The sequence below is a fragment of the Phasianus colchicus genome, chromosome 4 (assembly GCF_987193195.1).
Source record: "Phasianus colchicus chromosome 4, bPhaCol1.hap1.1, whole genome shotgun sequence".
Classification (NCBI taxonomy): domain Eukaryota; kingdom Metazoa; phylum Chordata; class Aves; order Galliformes; family Phasianidae; genus Phasianus; species Phasianus colchicus.
The window spans coordinates 32,699,091-32,718,281 of record NC_143439.1 but is presented as its reverse complement, the minus strand read 5'-3'; the positions used below and the strand labels follow the sequence as shown (position 1 = coordinate 32,718,281).

Genomic DNA, 19,191 nt, shown 5'->3' with positions numbered 1-19,191 from the left:
ACTGCAACCCATCCTGTGAATTAAATTCAAAATGTGACAAATACGTGCACAAAAACCTCACACCATTTCTCCCTCACATCCTCTGCCAGCCCGTTCTCCATCTCATGAACATTGCCTGACTTTGCCGACATTTGTTTCCTAAGACTCAAGTTCTGCTTTGCACACTGATTTCCCTCCAGCTACTTCATTATCGCAGTTCCTGTTAGTTTGTCTCCCCATTGCATCAAACCGTAATACAGAGAGAGCCAGTCTGCACTGCCCGGCAGGAGACACCCAGCTGCCTCTGGCACTGCTACCCTGGTGCTGTGCCAACAGCCAGCCTGAAAGTAACCAAAAATAAACACAAGCCTCATTACAGCCACTTGAAATAAGACCTGAGTGTGGATCAGGCTCTGGGGGCCAGTTTCACCATAATAAATTGTAGGCATTTCACTCTTACACCTTAGGAAAGCTGGAGATAGCAGGAAAAGTAGGTGCATTTGCAGGGCAACCTAACCCTGTCAGAGCTACAGTTCTCTGAGGAGCACCAGAGCTTTTAAACTACTAAGTACAGTCATTATTTAATAATACATACTGCCTTTTGACATGGTTTACCTTTAAAAAAAAGGAGCTCTCATTTTGCCACAGGAACTCCAGTCAGCCTGCCCTCCTGTTGCCCCTACACATCTCCTATCCAAACGCAAGCCTCTCAGAAAGCTCCAAGAACTTTTTTCCCTTTACATCTGCAAAGATTACAATGCTCTAACTTCAAGTCCCTGCAGCTACTGCTGGTGTCACCACACAGATGCCCAAGACCACAGCTCACCTCAGCTAAGTGCATGCAACGATCGCACCTGCGCAGTTCCTCACACATGCACTCCAACGGCTGCACCTCAGGCCTGCCAGCTCTTCTAACAGTCCTATCTTGCCCCCGGGAGCTTGCCTTGGTTTTCGGAATCAAAAACCTAAGCATTGAGGTGCCTCTGAGGTTTTTAGCAGGGAGATGGCCACTGCTTTGCTGGCAAACGCTCATTTTCCACCAAAATCTAAGCTGTGCTCTGCTGCAAAATGGCTGCCACGCCACAAACGGTCCCATAGCAGTTTTACATGCATCTTTCCAATGCCCTCCTAAAAAGAAGCAGGCGTCTCGTAAGTGAAATGTTATGAAAGCACTTTTAAAGTAAGAGAAAATACAGGGTAAACTGTTAAAAAAAAGAAAAAAAAACAAAAAAAAACATACCCAGCCCTCCCCCTGCTTGCTGTATTGCAGATGTATTTGCCACAGGTCTGCTGTCAGCATACACCCGCTCGCCAAGGAAAGGCCCAGGTGTTGATGAAAGAGTAATTCATTGCACCTGGCTTAGCCACACCATGCTAATGGAGAACAGGCCCAGAGCTTAGAGTCAAGGCATCACTGCTAGAGGGTGCCTTGATTTCTGATGGGAGAGCTCCTCAGAGGAAGCTTCTGTTCACTCCTTCACTGAAATTTGCTCTTGTGTGGCTGCTGTAGCCGTGAAGAGTTTATCTGCAGTATGCTTTGCTAAAGTAGAAGGTACCCCTGCAAGAGTAACCTCTACATATCAGAGAAGTTAATTATGCCCTACTAAATGAGTTGTAGAAAAAGCTTATATGATACCTAGGCTTGGAACTTGCCCTCACAAAGGTTCTGACTCTACCCTGCAGGACTGGAAGGAAAAGCTGAGAGGAAAGTAGAGACCATTTTCTCAGTAAGGCAAAACTATGCAAGAACAGCCATAATTTGCAGAACACCAGACCTCCTCATTTGTTGCCCCTCTATCTCCTTTCAAAACATTATATTATTCAGCAATGATTTCTCAGCTGTGATAATTATCAGCAATCATGGCCTATTATGGGCTTAAATCTAAGAGTAGCGGTACAAATAAGATCTAAGCATAAGACAGACTATATTCAGAATTAATGGTTATTCTCCTAGCCCTATCATTTCCTGCTGTCCATGTTATCAGAGATTCTGTAGGATCACATAAACAGCTGGAGCCAAAGCAAAAACGTAGGGTCAATGGGGAGCTGCAGAGAGGTAAATATCTTATCTTCACATCTCTTGCTCCTAGGGCTGCTCTGAAAGTAATGCCTATTGTTCTGTTATGTTGGCCCACTATGTCAGAGGTGGATGCTGATGGTATGGCAGTAGAGGTTGAACCTTACTACCAATATTCAGTTCCATTTTGCTGCATGATGGCAGCAGGTGGCAGTCTGACAGAATGGTGTCTGATGTGGAAGGGCGTATGAAGCAAAACTATGTCATTGAATTCCTCCATGCAGAAGCAATGGCACCCAATGACATTCATCTACACTTGCTGAATGTTGATGGAGTCCAGACAGTCAATGTGAGCACAGTGAGGTGATGGGTGGTGCATTTCAGCAGCGGTAACAGCAACATAAGAGACGACACATTTTAGACAGCCATGCACAGCTATTACATCATGAAATGAAGAGTGTCTCTAACAACTCATCCACGCAAAGCAACTAATGGCGGTGACTATGCTGAAAAATAGTGTTTTGTAACTTAGAATTTTCTCTATCGAATAGTACTATTGTTCTCTTTGTATCTGCTGTAGTTTCCATGGAAATAAATAGAAGGTATTACTTTAATGGTGACCTATGTATTTATTCAAAGCCAAACTTCCTGCAGGTGCTGTACTCAGCAATCTCTTTTGTCATAGGGATTTCCAAGTCTGAAAGCACCAGCAGTGCTAACTCTCAGAAGGGCGATTACCTTTCATCTGGTCACTCCATCTAAGGAAATACATCCCTACAGTACCAATAGCTTCAGTTTGGGTCTCTGCAAAATCCTTGGGGGAAACTGACATATACATAAGTCTTAAAGGTAGGCTTGGATTCCACAAACTCATCTTTCACTTAGAAAGCCAGAAAGCACACTAGCAAATGAACTACAATTGCTCTTGCTTCAACAATCACAGAACACAATTACTTTGCACATGAGTGTATCATTTCCTCTACACCAAGACAAGACAAAGGGTTAAGTTAAAATGTAGATTATAAAACAACAAATCCCATCTCCCCTATGTCATCCAAGACAAGCAGAACTGTTTTACACACACACACACACACACACAAAAAAAAAAAAAAAAAAAAAAAAAAAAAGGGAGGGGGAAGAAGGGCCCTTAGCATTTCAATGGAACCGAGTCACTACGAGCTGAGTTACTGGGCTTCAGACCGCAGTATATATATTGTAAGCAGAGGAACATCTGGCCCAAAAGTCTGCTTTTTCATGAAAGGGTTGCAAGTCACCCCTACTGGGAAGATAGCTCTGTGAATGCCAGAAGAGAATGTCAGCCAAAAGTTATGCTATTCTTACAATAACTGGACAATTCAGGATGACCAAGACACAGTCTTATAAGACATAAGACTAGAGGACAACTGGAAAGGTTGCTAGATGTCTCGTTAAACTTCTGTAGAAGTTGGTGAGCACTGGTTTACAACTTCAAGCTGCCAGCACTACTTCTGCAGACAGCATGGGCCAATGTATTAGCCACAATGAACAGAATCAACATAGGACCTGATTTGAATGGTGTGTTTTAAACAAAGTTCCTCTAAAAGTTGTTAGGGATGCTTTGTCATCTTCCTTGCACAGAAGCTTCTCCAGAAGAATTAATTCTGTTGTCTTTCCACTTCCACAAACTCAAATGGTCATTAAGAAAGTGGAATTGAAGTGTCATTCTCAACTATTCTCAGGTGACTAAGCTAGCATGGCTAATGATTTTTTAATATCTTCTTATGCCTTCAAGAAAAGTGATGTAAGTAATGCAGTATTTTGTTTTCCAGTTCTATAAACTCATTTGTTTTTGTCTCATTTCAGAGTCCCTCTGGAGCAGCTCTCCAATTGGGCTTATTTTGTATTTGTTGAAATATATATCCGTTTATTGTCCTAGTAACAGAGTTGAAAGGCAGGAAGCATAATATCTTTCAATTTCTGAGAAGTCATTTCTTTCTGGCTAACCTGGTCTCTCTGACCCAGAAGAAAGAGTATCATCATTGAATTAATTTTCTTCCAAAAAAAGAGCCTAAAATGAAATAAGCTACAGGGAACTGTGTGGAATAGGAATAATAGCAGACTGATATGTTCATTTTATGTAACTACTTCTGCTCTTTTATGCGCCAAGTAAATTATCCTATTCTTCCAGTTCTTGTGGCTTGTTAAACATTAGAGGTGTTATTATAGCTGCAGCTAGAAGAATCTTATTCCAGAACTATTTAAAACTGCTTTTAAAAAAAAAAGTAACGCAATGCATCTGTGCTTAGACAGAGATACTATTAGGTATAAAACAAAACCAGCCAAAGATAAACCAAAAAAGAATTAAATAAATTGCAGGAGGTAAACGCATCTCATAGAAAGTAATGCAAGCAGTATTTTTCCAGCTAGTGACTACTTGAGAGAAATTAGAGACAGATTACTACTCATTAGGATTTTTACTTAGACCTTCATAAACATTTAAGCAAGCTTGTCCACAGCATCCTTCTTAGACTGGTTCAGAAGGTAAATACTAGGACACTCAATTATCTAAAATAACTTTTTTTTTTTTCAAGATTATGTTACAGTTGTCTTGCAACTTACAGAGGAATCAAGCTGAAAATTGTAGTGTATTGGCTAATGTTGACTCCTAAGAATTTAGGAGGCCAGCCAAAGAAGGTATCAAGAAAGGAAATCTGCTTTTATGAAACTAAAAAAAAAAGTTGATATTTCACTTCTTCCTTTTCTGCAGGATACATATACTGATCCTACTTACGGCAATAATAGGTGCTTTTATGTCGGGACTTAGCAACCTATTTTCATAAGACAGTACAATAGGGTATTTTTTGGGACTTTTTTTAGTGTGCAGACTTTGTGTTTCCATATACCAGATCACTTCTCCCTGTCTTTCCAAATGTGAGACTTCATGTTCTTTTGTGAGAGGATTGCTTTTCCGAGTTTAGACTGCAGCTGCTAATCCTCCCTTCTTGTCAAGAACCAGAGGCTAGCCTGGTTCTGTGATGCTCCCATCAAGTGTTGCCATATTGCACATGGCTCCATATGGAGCTAAGGTTGTGCCAGCTGAAGGAAAATAGCTCCCATCTCAGATATGTTTTTCAAGCAGCTTGTTCCGTCCTCTGTGTGAACATGCACTGACAGCCTGTCTCTCTCTTGTCTAAGCTTCAGCATCCCAAAGAAGGTTGTTGGACTGCAAGCAGCGACTGTCTGCTGATAGTTCAGACTTTTTTAGTGATGATGTGGAAGAAGTGGTATTACTGATACCCCAGATAAAGGTTGTTCAAAGCATCTCCTACTCTTCCATCACATTACCATTCCAAAAAAATTTCTTGTCACGCTATGGAGAGCAAATCTCAAAATCCAATTGTCTGCTGCTTAGGCTTTCTATAAACAGAAACAAAATAAATGACCCCCATTTCAACACTAGTCTTGGGAAGTCAGTGCTTCTTCTATGGTTTCTCCGTAGTTATTCACATGAAAAGGAAATGATGGCCTTTCCCTCCTCCTATTGTGCTATCTGGTCCTATCAAGCTGAAAATAGTATGCTAAATGCCATTTCAGAACAGCCAAAGCAGGGTAATCCGGTTCCTCTTTCTGCTTGTGCTATCCGCACTAATGCTGACCTAAAGGGGGCTTAAAGATCTGACTGTAGGAGGTTCATATAGAAATTCCCTCCAGATCTCCCATTCTTTTAAGCTCCTATAAGAGAAACCATGTATTGTAGTTCACAGACTCAACTCCTATTTGCCAGCTTTAGCAAGGGCCAGGATTGGCTCACTTCACCACTGGAAAAAGTTCAGCTTGCATACAGCATTGCTTGCCAGCCATCCTGCCAAAGCAGCTTTATTTTCCACTTCAGGCTTCCCGTACAGCCAAAGCAGCATTTCCATGAATTTGTTGCCTATAGATTTATTATTTTTTTTTATGGTGACAAGTGAGAAAGCTTTATACCAAAGGATTTATAAGGCAGGTGAGCCTTAATTGCCCCTGTATCTTTCTCTGGCCTTAACACTCATGCTAAATGTATGTAAAAGCTGTTGCATCAGCAGTTCTTTGTTATATTCCCTTTGTAAACTATCACACAGGAGACAAATTAAGGCAATGTCAAGTTCATCTTCCAGAACTTGCACTTCCCATTGTAAAGTTGGAAGGCAATGGAACCCATGATTGTTGTAGAAAATAATGTCAAATGTAAGCAAAATTAAATTGTTTTGCATTTAAAACATTTCAATTCAAGCACGCTGAAGATAGCTCTATTTGCCTCAATGAATTTTCTGAATAAGTACCCACACTGTGGTTGTGCCCATTTGACTCCAGACCTTGTTTTTATGATGTGGTTGGGTCCTAAGTACACTTATCCTTAAACATATTATAGAAAGATCGATACAAATTAGATCATTCTGTATTAAGATAACCCCTCCCCAAACAATCCCATAATTCTGATTTTGTGATTTAGTGTAATTATGTAATGCTTGTTCAAGGCCGAATACACTGATAGGTTGACATTCAAGGCAACTTTGAGCTATTCTAGTCAGTAATGATCATATATCCAAGTAATAAAATTAATCAGACCTCTTGGCGCTCTACTTTTGTGCTTTGAGAGCTCCTCAGATCACCATGCTCAAGAAATGCCTCCAGAGGAGAAGAGGCTGTAGAATTCCCACCAAAGTTGTGTTTTGCTGTTGTACGCCCTTTCTTCTTTTAAAATACTTCCATCTGCCTCCTGCAGAGCTTGATACAGCATCTCTGTGTGCAAATAGCATGCTCCTCTATAATTAGCTTCCTCCTCTGTGACTTAATCAGTGATATTGTAAACCAGACACTGTGATAATTTGATCAGCTCAGTGGTGGTGAATTGTAGCATGACTAAAAAGTCCGGGCTGGTTGTAACTATAGGAGAAGCATCTGCTTGAGGGGAAGCGCAATTCAGTAGTTAGGGTCAGAGCATATGATTGCATTTAAATCCTATAGCTAATTCCCGTTCCTACTCTCCAGGCAGTGTCCCACTCCCTAAAGCCAGGAGGCATGTTTCCAGTAGGCACATGAACTTTCTCTGCTCCTCTGATACCCAATGAATCTGAGCTATTTCATACACTGCTTACACAGAGGGGGAAGGATAGCTCCATCTTCTACAGAAGAGATCACCATCTCACAATCACATGTTTTCTTATTATGTAAAATTTAGGTTTCAGGGCTATTTAAGCAGAGAAGACAAAATGATATACCTCCTCTAGCCATATAAAAGAATGGGAAGGTATCAGGAGAAGCAAGTTTTTCCTTTTTGTGTCCTGGGGGAAAAAAAGAAAAAAAAATACCAGTAGTATCACAGGTTTTTTTGCAGCACACTCAATACAAGCTGCACCTCACATGTGGCACTGAGGCCAAGGTAGGCAAAGGGGTGGCATACCTGTAGGTCCCAGTGGTGCTAGCTTGCAAGGAAATCTCTTCCCAGCTTTTTTTTTTTTCTTCTGGTGCTTGGTAACCTGCCGGATGAGTGGGCGTATAGAAGAAAACCTCTGCATTTCATCTGTTTTAGTGGAGAGCCATGCCCCCTGAAAAAGAAGATATGCCATTGCTTCAACAAGCTCTTCACTGATTCTGTCATTACTAGTTGCAGGCAGTACACTGTATCTCCATATTACCTTGAAGAATTTCAAACATGTATGAATAAGTAGATTTGTTTAGTCCTCTTCCCTACCCTTTCAAAACCGCAGCAGGTTTCTATATTAGGCAGCTGTACATATTCTGGCTTCAAGCCATCCATAGTAAGATATCATTGAACCAAGAAGTTTCCTTTTGCAGTGTCATTCTCTCTAGGTTTCTTGGGTAACTCCTGGCTGTGTTAGTACATGCAAATTGCACTCTATGATCTGCTAATGAGTTCTCAAGCTGGAATGCACACTCAAATAGCTGAAAGTCACTTACATTATTCATCTTTTTCAGTAAGCCTGGTTTCAGACATACAGATTGCGCATACCATTTGAAGCAATTTGCTCTGCATCGATAAGGAGCCATTGTTTCTATGTGTGTCAGCTCTGGATTTACAGGTATATGCTTGCATGGAGGTAGCATTAGCAAGCTTCCTTGCCTCATGCTGGTAATTACTTCACAGCAGTCAGTGCCAAAGCTCTCACTCCATGCTCTCACTCAATAGCAGATTTCTCTCTTCCCAGTATATCAGCCAGGTGTGAATTTCAGAACATATGATACAATGAAGAAGAAAAAGCAGTGCATTTCTTCCCAAGGAATTCTGCAGAGAATATTTATTGTTAGAGTACTAGGGCAGATCTGGGAGTAGCAAACAATGACCTGCACAAAAGAAAATGACCACACACTGTGAAGAAAATCCATGAACAGGTGAGAAGTCAGGCTATGAGGGGAAGGTGGATTCATGTTACATCTGGGAATTCAGTGCAGAAATTCTTTGGATGCAATCAGAAGAAACAGGTATCAACATCTAACATAAGTGACTGCTTTCTCAGCACACAGGAGAAACGTACTCGGGCTGTGTTTGCACAACACCAAGAGGGAAAAAAATTCATGAATGGAATACCACCTACTCCAGGTCAAATTCTACCCTTTGTGAGCCTAAATGATACATGCCCAGTTTTTTGCCCCATCGGCTACCTAAACTGAAAACACGTCATGCTGCAAACAGAGGGATCATTCTGTTCAAAGATCTATCCTTTTCCTCATGGCAACAAAAAAAAAAATAAGTGGAGACTGTGCAAGCTCTTGGAGATGCCATTGATTAATGGGATAAACATACTGCATCAGTCCCTCTACTGGGACAGGTGAAGGTATTCACAATCCACTTTATTGTAAAGGCCAGAAAGAACTAAATGAACTGTAATAAATACCACCTTAACATCGAAGTCCCTGGAGACTTTCAAGAAACACATGGATATGGCATCAAGGGACATGGCTTAGTGCGCATGGTGGGGATGAGCTAACAGTTTGACTGCACTATCTTAGTGGTCTTTCTAACCTTATCAATTCTAACCTTAATATTCAGATGATCCAGAGATTTAAAATGTTTTATGTAAGAAAAGCTGCAGGGGTGGATTGTGTTTCTTCTCCCCAAAAGGACTGTTCCCAGGGACCCCATTCCGTAACTTTAAGGCGCAACCCAAACCTCACTCCCAAAGACAATGTCAAGCAGAAGTGGAGAGCAGTAGAGACTCTGCAAGCAGTGCTGCAGCATGACTGTGTTGTTCCCTGTGGCTCGCGTAACAGGCCAAAAAAAAAAAAAACACCTTGCCCACTGTGACAAGTCTTTTTCTTTATTTGGGATCATTCAAAAATCCTCAAATTTCTGTGTTTGTTTTGCACAAAGACAAGAGGCTAGATTCTGTCTTGCTTTCAGTGGATTGCTCCTGTGCCATGATGGGAGTGTGCTGTTGCAGAACTCTGAAAAAGCACTCAAAGAAGTTAGCAGCACAAGTGCCGTTGAAAAATTGTTTCCCTGGCACTTCTAAATCCTTTGGCAGCCACTGGGAAAACTGCCCAGTGTTAATACAGACCCTAAATACTCAAAAGACTTTGTCACTGGAAGCAGCATAGTAATGGGAAGTCACATTGGTGCATCTCTGTTATATAAATCACTAGCCAAAGTGACAACAGCCCAATCCACTAAGGGAAAGAAGTAAAGTCTTGCCAAACTTCAAAAAAGAACTAAATTAGTCCTGAAAGCTAAAATAAAGTTAAGTGATGGATACCAGGATGAATTCTGGAAAGATAAAAAAGCAAGAAGGCACCTTCAAAAAAAACTATTTTTCCTGATAAATTCCCTCAGAATACATTCTTAGATCTCACCTTAGCATCCCTTGCTTTTCTGAAACATCCACTTTCTAAGAAAGCTCTCCAAGGCATCCATGTTTTAGTGCTTTTCACAACATATAAAACTCAACCAGAACAAAGTTGTCTTTTCCTGGCCTCTCACTTTGGTTAATACATTAGGAGCCTACAGAGCACTCTCTGCACATTGCAATTTTTGGAAAGGGTAAGGCTTATCCTTGCAGAAAGCCAGTCACAACAACAGCACCCATACAGCAAGTCTGCATATGGGCCACGTGCTGTTGCAAAGCAAGTACTTGAAGGATCCAATTTTGGGTTTTCAAAGGATTCTTGAAATGTGTTTTACATATGCCGTGCCTGAAATTATTTGCCATAAAACTGTTGCATAGTTCTATATCTTGGTATTTGAGAAGAATGTTCACTAGGATGCCTGACATCACTGCTAAAATAGCACACGCAACAAGTTTTTCCTTTTCTGAAAAGGGGCTGGAAAGTTAGAGAGGAAGCAGAATTTCACCATGACCATAGTTTGAGGAAGGAGAAGAAACCCCTGCCTCACAAAACTTAAGTTTGTGCACTCCAATTAAGTTACTAAAGAAAGTTAAGAATGGAGCACAATAGCTTAACATAAAGTTCTGGATTTTGAAGGTACTTTTCCCTATTTTACTAATGGAGAATGATGTAATGAAGTAGCAGCTGAGTGTGGAAGACAGAAAGAAGGTGCAGATTTTAATAGTACTTAACAGGAGCTTAACTATTGCAACAAAATATTGAGGCAGAGGTCAAGTCTCATTAACTACAGAAGTTCTAATCAAAACTCCATGTCTTTATGAGGAGATGCTTCTGTTACCTAGAGACTACTTTCTCAGTAAGAGAAGACACTACCTACTATTTCAACATCTTGTGACATCAGGGGTCACGTGTTCTAATACCAAAATGCCTGCATTGGGGACCATTGCTACACTCAATCAGATCTCATGACATAAAACCAAATATTTTAGGCATATTAAGTCCATAAGTATCCTGTGCTCAAGTTGAATAGCAGCTCATCTCTTTCCTTCCATCTCATAGCCAACTTAAGTGGCACTTCAAAATGGGATCCTTAGAGAGTTTTCCTCTGAGGAATCTTTCAAGCTGACAAACAAAAATCTGATTTTGGCAATCCTGTAGTGACATCTCTACAAGAAGGAAGGTTGGTTTTCTTGTTTGTTTTTATGTAAATGACTACTTCATTTCTCTTGGGGCAAAACCATGTATAATGACTTCACTAAAGGCATTAAGAACAACAATGTAGACATTCATTGAATTTAGAGACATATTTTGTTACCTCACTGCTTCCATTTCCTACAACTCCAACAGATACTAGCCAGAACAAGAGCCCACTGACCAGGCAAATCCTACAGCAAGACACACCCCTAAATTATGCTCTTCCACCAGCAGATTACCCTTCAACATAGCCTCATTTTGCAGTGAGAAACATCTGCTGCAAAGAAGGGGGCTGGTTCCTTACACGGAGATAGTTAAATCTGGCAGGTATCCACTGCTGTTATACATATTCTTTTCCTAAATTTCAGCGTGGAATGACTTTGGAATGACTTAAATACAAGATGAACATACCTAACAGATTCATGCCCTGTTTAGCAGCTATTGCACTGCTTTATGAATTCACCATACTCAGTTAAGTAATATATGCACATGCACTGTGGGATGCCAGTACTTAATGTATCACAACATGTTTTTTAATCACATGCCCCTCACTCTAATCCAGTATCAGCAAAACAAACCTTTTGCAATGCTTTCCCTTGTATTCAACATTTGGATATTGAATTTGGACAAATGGAAGGGATTCCATAAAGACAATCTCTAAATGATAGCAGCAGAAAGCATAATTAGATTCCTCTTTTGGATTAGCATAAAATCATCTGCATGTAGTTAAGAGTTCAGCAAGGCTTAAATACTTTGCTGCTTGAAGATTGATGAATGTGTCAGATCTGCAATGATTTGGAGGCTTTTTTTTATTGCTGCATTCCCAGCACACCAACGTTCTGATTCCAGTCTGAGCATTACTAGCTGCATTCAAGCCCTAGATTTTTTTCCACTGCCTGGATGAATTTTAGTAACACAGAAGCTGCTGAGTAGCTTTACCACAAACTGAAACGCTTGAAGGGAGTTTGGCACCAAAGTTTCCTAAAAAATTCTCCTTACGGCTGTTCTGAAGCATTCTGATAGGTATCCAAGATGCTTCCCAGTAACAAGTAGCATAAGACAAATACACATCAGTCCAATTAATGGTATATACAGATGTGAATCAAGTTTGCCTATAGTAGACATGTCAAGGAAAACAGCCACCCACAGCCAAGTTACCTTAAAAATATAAAATCTTATTTGGTGGTGCTTGCTATTAAAAAATAAAGCAAATGCATCCTATTTCATTTTTTACTCTAAAGGCTTACTACAGAAAAGCAAAGCAAACCTTATCCACTGATTGGGTGAAAATTCAACACCAGATGAGACCTGAGGTGATCATTTACTGCTCTAATTTTCTTGCTCAAATACAATTTTCCTGTAACTACAATTTCACTGTAGTAGCATGGACGTACATCTATTTGCATGAACAAACCTGAGCCCAAATCTTCATTTTACTAAGACCTAGCAGAACAGCCTTGACTTGAGGATCAGTAGACTGCTGCTTCAGGATTCACCACTGCAACTGTGAAGCTTTGAGCAAACCTAACTTCTTATCCTTTTTGCTGCTTAATTGCACAGGAAGTTCTTAGAGAAAGTGGCTCCTCACTCCAGGCCATTTGTACTGTGTGTAGCATGATGCAACTCTGATTTCAGTTAGAGTTTGTATGCAGAACTTAGTATGATAGTGATACAACCATTACACAGTCTGTAACAGATACTGAAATCTGAAACCTGATTCCCTTGAGCTTAGACTCCACTTAATCCCATCACATCCTGTGAAATTTGTCCCTTCTATCAAAATACCAGGAATCCCACAGGAGTTCATTCATTACTCAAGCTTCCCTTATAAGACTTCATAGCACTCACAGCAGGGTGTCTGAGGTGACTGAATTATTTGAACAACTTGGTTATTCTTTGTAATTCTTCATTTCTTCTCAGATTCCTCACGAAGTTCAAAGGCATCAGTTTAAGTCTCTGCAATGAACCACTTCAAATTATTTCTCCATCTCACAATGGGACTCAACTATGAGTTTTTTCATATCTATGTTTTTTTTTTGTTATTTTTAAGATGCTGCAACAGATGAATGACAGATATTTAGCAAAACTCCTGTTGCTTTAATATGGTAGTCAGCTCTCCAGCCAATGCTTATACTGATTTGTCTACTACCTAGTGTTAACAGAACATTTAAAGCTGCGAGTCAGATCCAGAGTCTGTGAATTGGAATGTGTCCTCTGACACCCTGGGCCAGATATTCACCTGCTTCACACCATGATGGGTCACCTTTGAGACATGCAGAAGGTAATTCCACCCAAAGAACAGCTTTGAGGAGAGCACGATTAGGGATCTTGTAGAAAAAACAACAGCTTTTTATTGTGGCAGTGGTCAACCTGTCTCATCCTAGGGAAAACACTGGTATTTACCCTGACATTGGTTTCTTCTCTGGGCTACGAAAACAGTGTTGTGCTTTCTGGCTTCAGTTAAAAGATTTCCTGGGACATATGATTTCTTGGATTTTTTTTTTTTTTAATTTTTACATGTTACATGGACACAAGCCAGGACTCTCCTCAAGCAAAGGAGATTTAGACTACTATATTTGATATAATTTAGTAACTTACATGGCTTTGTATTTTTTCACCTCAGCTATTAGATGAAGTAGTATTCAGGACAGGTATGAGGGAAGACAACTAAGTACAATAATAATGTTATTATTCCAAAAGCAACTGCATTTTTTTTTTTTCCACTAAACTTAAATGTTGAACTTGAAAAAAGTTGTTTCAGTTGACAGTAAGCTTCAGAACTACGGCCCCAAGTTGTCACAGTCTTTATATCATACATTTCTGCTAACCATCTGGCTGCTGTCAGTGCTTTTGCTGCTCAGGGAGAATGTAATTTACAAACAACCTCAACAAATACCACATGCATTAAAGTAGGAAACAAATGATATTCCAGCATTGTAGAGGAGCTTCAAGATCACAAGATTTTTATTTTATTTTTTTTGCCTTTTTTATTGCCTTTTTTGTCTACAGCCCAGCAAGCTCAGAGACTGAGGGCCTGGTCAATAACCCTGCAGGCACCTGCTTGGCTGCACAGGATGAGATGTGCAGAGACTGTAAAGCCACTCTGTGAGCAGTTCAAAGGGACCAACTCCAGAGCACAAGCCACATCCTGCAGCCAAGAACCCAAGCTCCCTTATTCAGACAAGAGTTAGGACTTGAAAGACACATCAACCAACACTAGGGCTTATGGCCTTGGATTCAAGAGTTCTTTTCCACCTACTACAGGTTCACTGACAAAGCACAGGATCTCTTAATACTGAACACATGACAGTTCACTGTAAGTATTCAGAGATTCAGGTGTGAGGGGAGGTTCTTTATAGCCACTCAGGATGTTAAGGAACAAGTACTAAAATATTTATAGTTGTCAGTTAGCAAAGTAGAGACTTCCTTTAAGGAAATCTGAAGGAAAAAAATAAACAAAGTAGAATTCATTAATCTTTTCATGTGCTTGAAAGAGTTCAGATAGTAAATATTTTACCAGTGCTTCTAATTAGTGAACATATAGTCATCTAGTCTTGAAAATAGAATGTATGGAAAATTTCTAATCAAGTTGAATGGTAACAGATGGAACTTTACAAGCAGTCAGCAATAATGTAATCCTTCTTCTATTTAAAGAAATTGGAATTTTACCACTTGCTTCAGGAGAAACAGGTCTGGGCCAGCTTTAAAAATTCCTGTGCTATTAAATACATAATAACTACCAGATTGAGACAAACTTATTCTCATTTCAAGACAGCTAGATAACCAGCTGATAAGAACTGATCATTTTGAACACCAATTGCATCAATTCCATCCTACTATTTTATAAACAGATATTAATCAGGACTGAATTGCTATTCAAGACAGTACAAGGTCTTACAATTGTATCTTTTGAACTCCAGCTCAACAGCAATGTGAATGACACAAAAGGAAGACACAGAATGAGTTCTTCTAGATATAAATTCAACACTTAGGCTCATCCACGTGGCATTATGAGTTGGACCCATAGATCCCTTCCAACTCTGGATATTCTATGATTCCACTTGATCTGAAGGCTCATCTTTAGGTTACAAATGCAGATTCCCTTGTAAGGGTATACTACCTTTGCAAGTGAACAGCAAAATATTATCCTAACTTTAAGTGCTAGTAATTCTATTCCTTTCACATACATGGAGCCTCTTAGCAAAGTGTCTTAGCAACTGAAAAAGCATTTCATACAAGTCGCTTCCATAATCAAAAGATCTTGTGCACAGGACTCACATAACCTGATATTCCTCAACATTCTGAAAAAAAAGAAGATGTATGTCTTTGGATTAATGAGGGAATTGATTCCCCTGCACTACTCATGAGCAATGTAGTTGGCAAGTTACAAATGACACATTATCTGTGGATTTAATTTTTCATGTAAGGCTGTAATCAGTACTCTTATTACAGTGCTGTTATTTCAATGGAAGTGCTGTAGTACAGTTAGGCACTTTGTTCCTGAATATCACTATACATGGGATACACCTGATTTTGTTCCTACAGTGTAGCTTCTAGAATCATCATTGGTTTCAGACATCTCAGAAGTAGGTTCTACAGAATAGATGAATACAAGCATGCAGAGGAAACACTGCACCATTATAGTTAATCTTTAGACACTGGAGTCTGAACTGAGTGCAGCTGCCAGCATTCTTGTCTGTATTACATAGTTTTAATATAGTGTCTTTTTCAAGTATTCATACCAAACTCCAACAAAACTCCAGAGAGATACTGTAAATATAAGTTTCAGAAAATACACCAAAGAATAAAAAATGTTTTTTGTTATAAGAATATTTTAACTATACAGAAGTGTGGTATTCATACAACAGCTACCTCAAGAATAACTGTATGAACTAGCTCCAAGAGTTATTGTTCATGCTGTGAGTAAGACTGGTGGCCTGTGTGAAAATGAAAAATGCCAGATGCAGTGTAGATAAAACTATTTCTCCACTGCTAATCTGCAGAATTCTACCACAAGATTCCAATAGAAGATACCTCAGAAGCATTTGAAAACAGCAGCATTTGTTTCAATATATAGAATACTAGCAGCAGTAAGGAAAAAGATGAAATAAAGTTACTTTCAGAGTTGAATCAACTTTTACTATTTAGACATGGAAGAAAGCTTTCTTTATAGAAAATATACTGCAATGTAGAATGCTTACAGCTCCCCCTGAAACACCTGGTATGATCATCACTGCAGACAGACTTTGCTGGGCTGTGAGGTTGACCCAGTCAGATTGATTCACAGCAGATAATCCAAGAGCCTTATTCAAATATTTAGATTAAACATCTTAGATTCACTTTTATCAACATTAGCTTTGTTTTACGCATCTGTGCCTGTCCTCGATTTATACCTACACACACAAAGCACTCAAGAGTAGACATCTTATTTTTCCTGCCCTCCTTCACAAAAGCAGCCAGTAGTAACTAACCTACTCTCATACTGAAAATGCATTGAGTCAGCTTTAATTAAAATTCACTCTTTGTGCAAAACAAACATTGTGTGAAAAATCAGGTGCCAAACTGCTTATTCTGTTTTTAGTCCAGAGCAATTTAGGCAAGTACTTAACTATACAAACAGCATTTCCCAGCCCACAGAGTGCATGTACAGTTGCTGATCAGCAGTCCATGGAAGGAGTAGAGTACCCCAGTAGCGATGCTTCTGAGGATGACAACAATGGGAGAAGCTGGTAAAGTGAGTAGAAAAATAGTTGGTGAAAGATGTGGAAAAGCAGCACTGAGAAAATGTTGTTATATCTACAGAAATAACTGAAGCAATTCACAGCCCCCATGGGGGTAGCCAAGAGATTGAGATCCTTTCTTTTGTGAGCCTCATCTTTCCAGAGATTCCATCTTACATGTCAGAGCAAGGCATGAAATTAACTCATCCAGAGCACAAGAACCAGATCACTCTCCACAGTTGCTATGTGACAGACTGTGCCAGGGCTACACCAGAGCTTGCAGAACCCAAGCAAGACTCTCCACTGTTCTACAACAGAGCACGGAGCAGGAAGCATGGACTGGCCACTCCACTGTGTGCCTTATAGCTGTGACCATTTTGCATTTTGGTTTACAGCTGTCTCAAGATGGGAGGCATATGCTTGCACTATTCAAAAACATGCTGCGGATGCACTGGGTTTTGCAGAGGAGCAAAACCCACCCTAACTCAAGAACCCAAGTGCCTGGGAAAACAGGGACCTTACAGTACTCACAGGCTCAAGCTAAGTGAAGGATTTCCCCAGAAAAATTTTTCATTTAATTGCCCCTAAAGATGACACAAAAAAAGCCAGAGTTTTGAGTGAGGAACAGGAGTTGAACAATTTAGCAGTTGAACAACAGGAGTTGCTGAATATACATCACACTTTAAATCCAGAAAGCTTCCTGCTTCTGTGCTTCCAGCTGTAAAAGCCCTGGCAGAGAGATCCAGCTAGAGCTGAGCTTCAAGCAACTTGGCAGGGGATGCTGGACACATTGAACAGCACAGACAGAAGGCAAGCAAGCAGGTGGCCCTGGCCTTAAACCCAGTTACCAAGACCCACACAAAGCTGCAAGAATTGTCTTCTACTCCTTCAATGAGACACCAAGGGCAAGCTCTGCCTTCTCTTGGGGTACCACTGTGACAATCAAAACAGTACAGTCCACACGTTCCTGACTTAATCTGATGCTGCTTATCCTCTAATCCATTCTTCCTCAATAAAAGGAAGGAATGCAGAGTCACCCTGAATATTTAGAAGCAATGGGATGAAGGCAAACCATTTTGTCATTTTGGCCAAAATCTATATTCCTGACTCTGAAGAAGGTTCCACCTCCCACCATGCTTCAGCCTCAGAAACAAATCAAACAGATCAAGTTTTTGTTTCAGCTGCTGAAACAACTATCATTTCTTCTCTCACCCCATCCCAGCACTTCTGCTTTGCTCAATGTATTGCAATGACAAAAGCAAATAGTAAAAATCATGGATCTGTATAAGCAAAATGCAGTTTTAGCAACAGCTTGTTTTCCATTTGTTTTTGTCACTACACATTTTTTCCTCCTGTCTCAGGTAAGAGATCAGATCATGAGGACCTAGCTCACCATTCTACTGGTAATCTCTGAACGACTGGAAAAGCAGAGTGGCCTCTGAAGGATAAATTGTTGCAGAAGTGGTCCAGCCCACAACACTGCCCGTTATTTGAGAACTGTTCTTGTGCCTGATGTGTCACACCAGATGCTCAGTGAATTAGAATGGCAAAGTCTTTCTCCTCAATCCTTCTGCATTGTACCTAGAAGTTAGCAGATTCCTTTGCCTTCTCTTAATACTTCACCAGAAAAGCAGCATTTCCGTAGCCCTTAGAAAAGATGAAATATTTCATGCAACCCCAATTCAACAAGCTGAAGAATTTCAGTAAGGAAAGACAAAACCATTAAGAGGAAGTTATGCCAAAAAAATTAAAATTCCTCTCCCACATTTACAGAGTAGAAGGATATCACTGACCAGTGTTTGCTAATGAGTAAATAAAAGAGGAGGAAAAAGCTGGACAAAGTAAAAAGGACCTTCTGTAGGATTTAATGGTCAAGTGTCTAGCCTGCCACTGTCATCTTCCCTGTTCTTTACAAGATCTTGGCTCAGAATCAAGCTAAGCAGTTTGCAAATCTAATTTGAATTCTTAAGCAAGTCTAATTTATCATGCTCCTTTCTAAGGTCAAATCTATTCTGTATTCTTTTTCGAAGTTTTCCAGTGCAAGTACTGTAGCAGCATAATAAAAATGAACTCATTTTATCGAAAACTTCCTTCAAAAAGAAAATAGTTATGAATTTCAGCTTTTATAGTGCACTTTGGTACACTCATTGGCTTTCACAGGAGCTTGTACACCTTGCAACTGCCATTTTTGAAATGTTTATATACATATATTTGTAGTGCTCAGAGAAGATGAGTTAAATCAAAAGACACCTGAGTGCAGCAAACTTGGGAATTGTATCCTCTTAATACAAGTGCTTTGCTAAACCTTAGAGATAAGTAGAACAGTAATTGACAGACTTGACAGGACCAAAGGATAGCTTAGGAATATTAATTGCTAAATATCAGGATAAGTTTTGAGTATGGCTCCTACTCTAATAAATGACAAACTGGAAGGCTTGAAAACGCACCAGAAACAATGGA

The 19,191-nt window shown here is 39.9% G+C and overlaps 1 long non-coding RNA gene across 1 annotated transcript in view; it reads right to left on the bottom strand.

Moving 5' to 3' along the window:
- Positions 1-4,916: 4,916 nt before the first annotated feature.
- Positions 4,917-19,191, bottom strand: part of LOC116231197 (uncharacterized) — a 37,993-nt gene continuing 23,718 nt past the window's right edge. Inside the window, exons 4-5 of the long non-coding RNA XR_004167406.2 lie at positions 7,416-7,560; positions 4,917-7,296 (exon numbers count right to left, since the gene is read on the bottom strand). This is a non-coding gene — a long non-coding RNA (uncharacterized LOC116231197). The remainder of the gene's footprint in view (positions 7,297-7,415; positions 7,561-19,191) is intronic.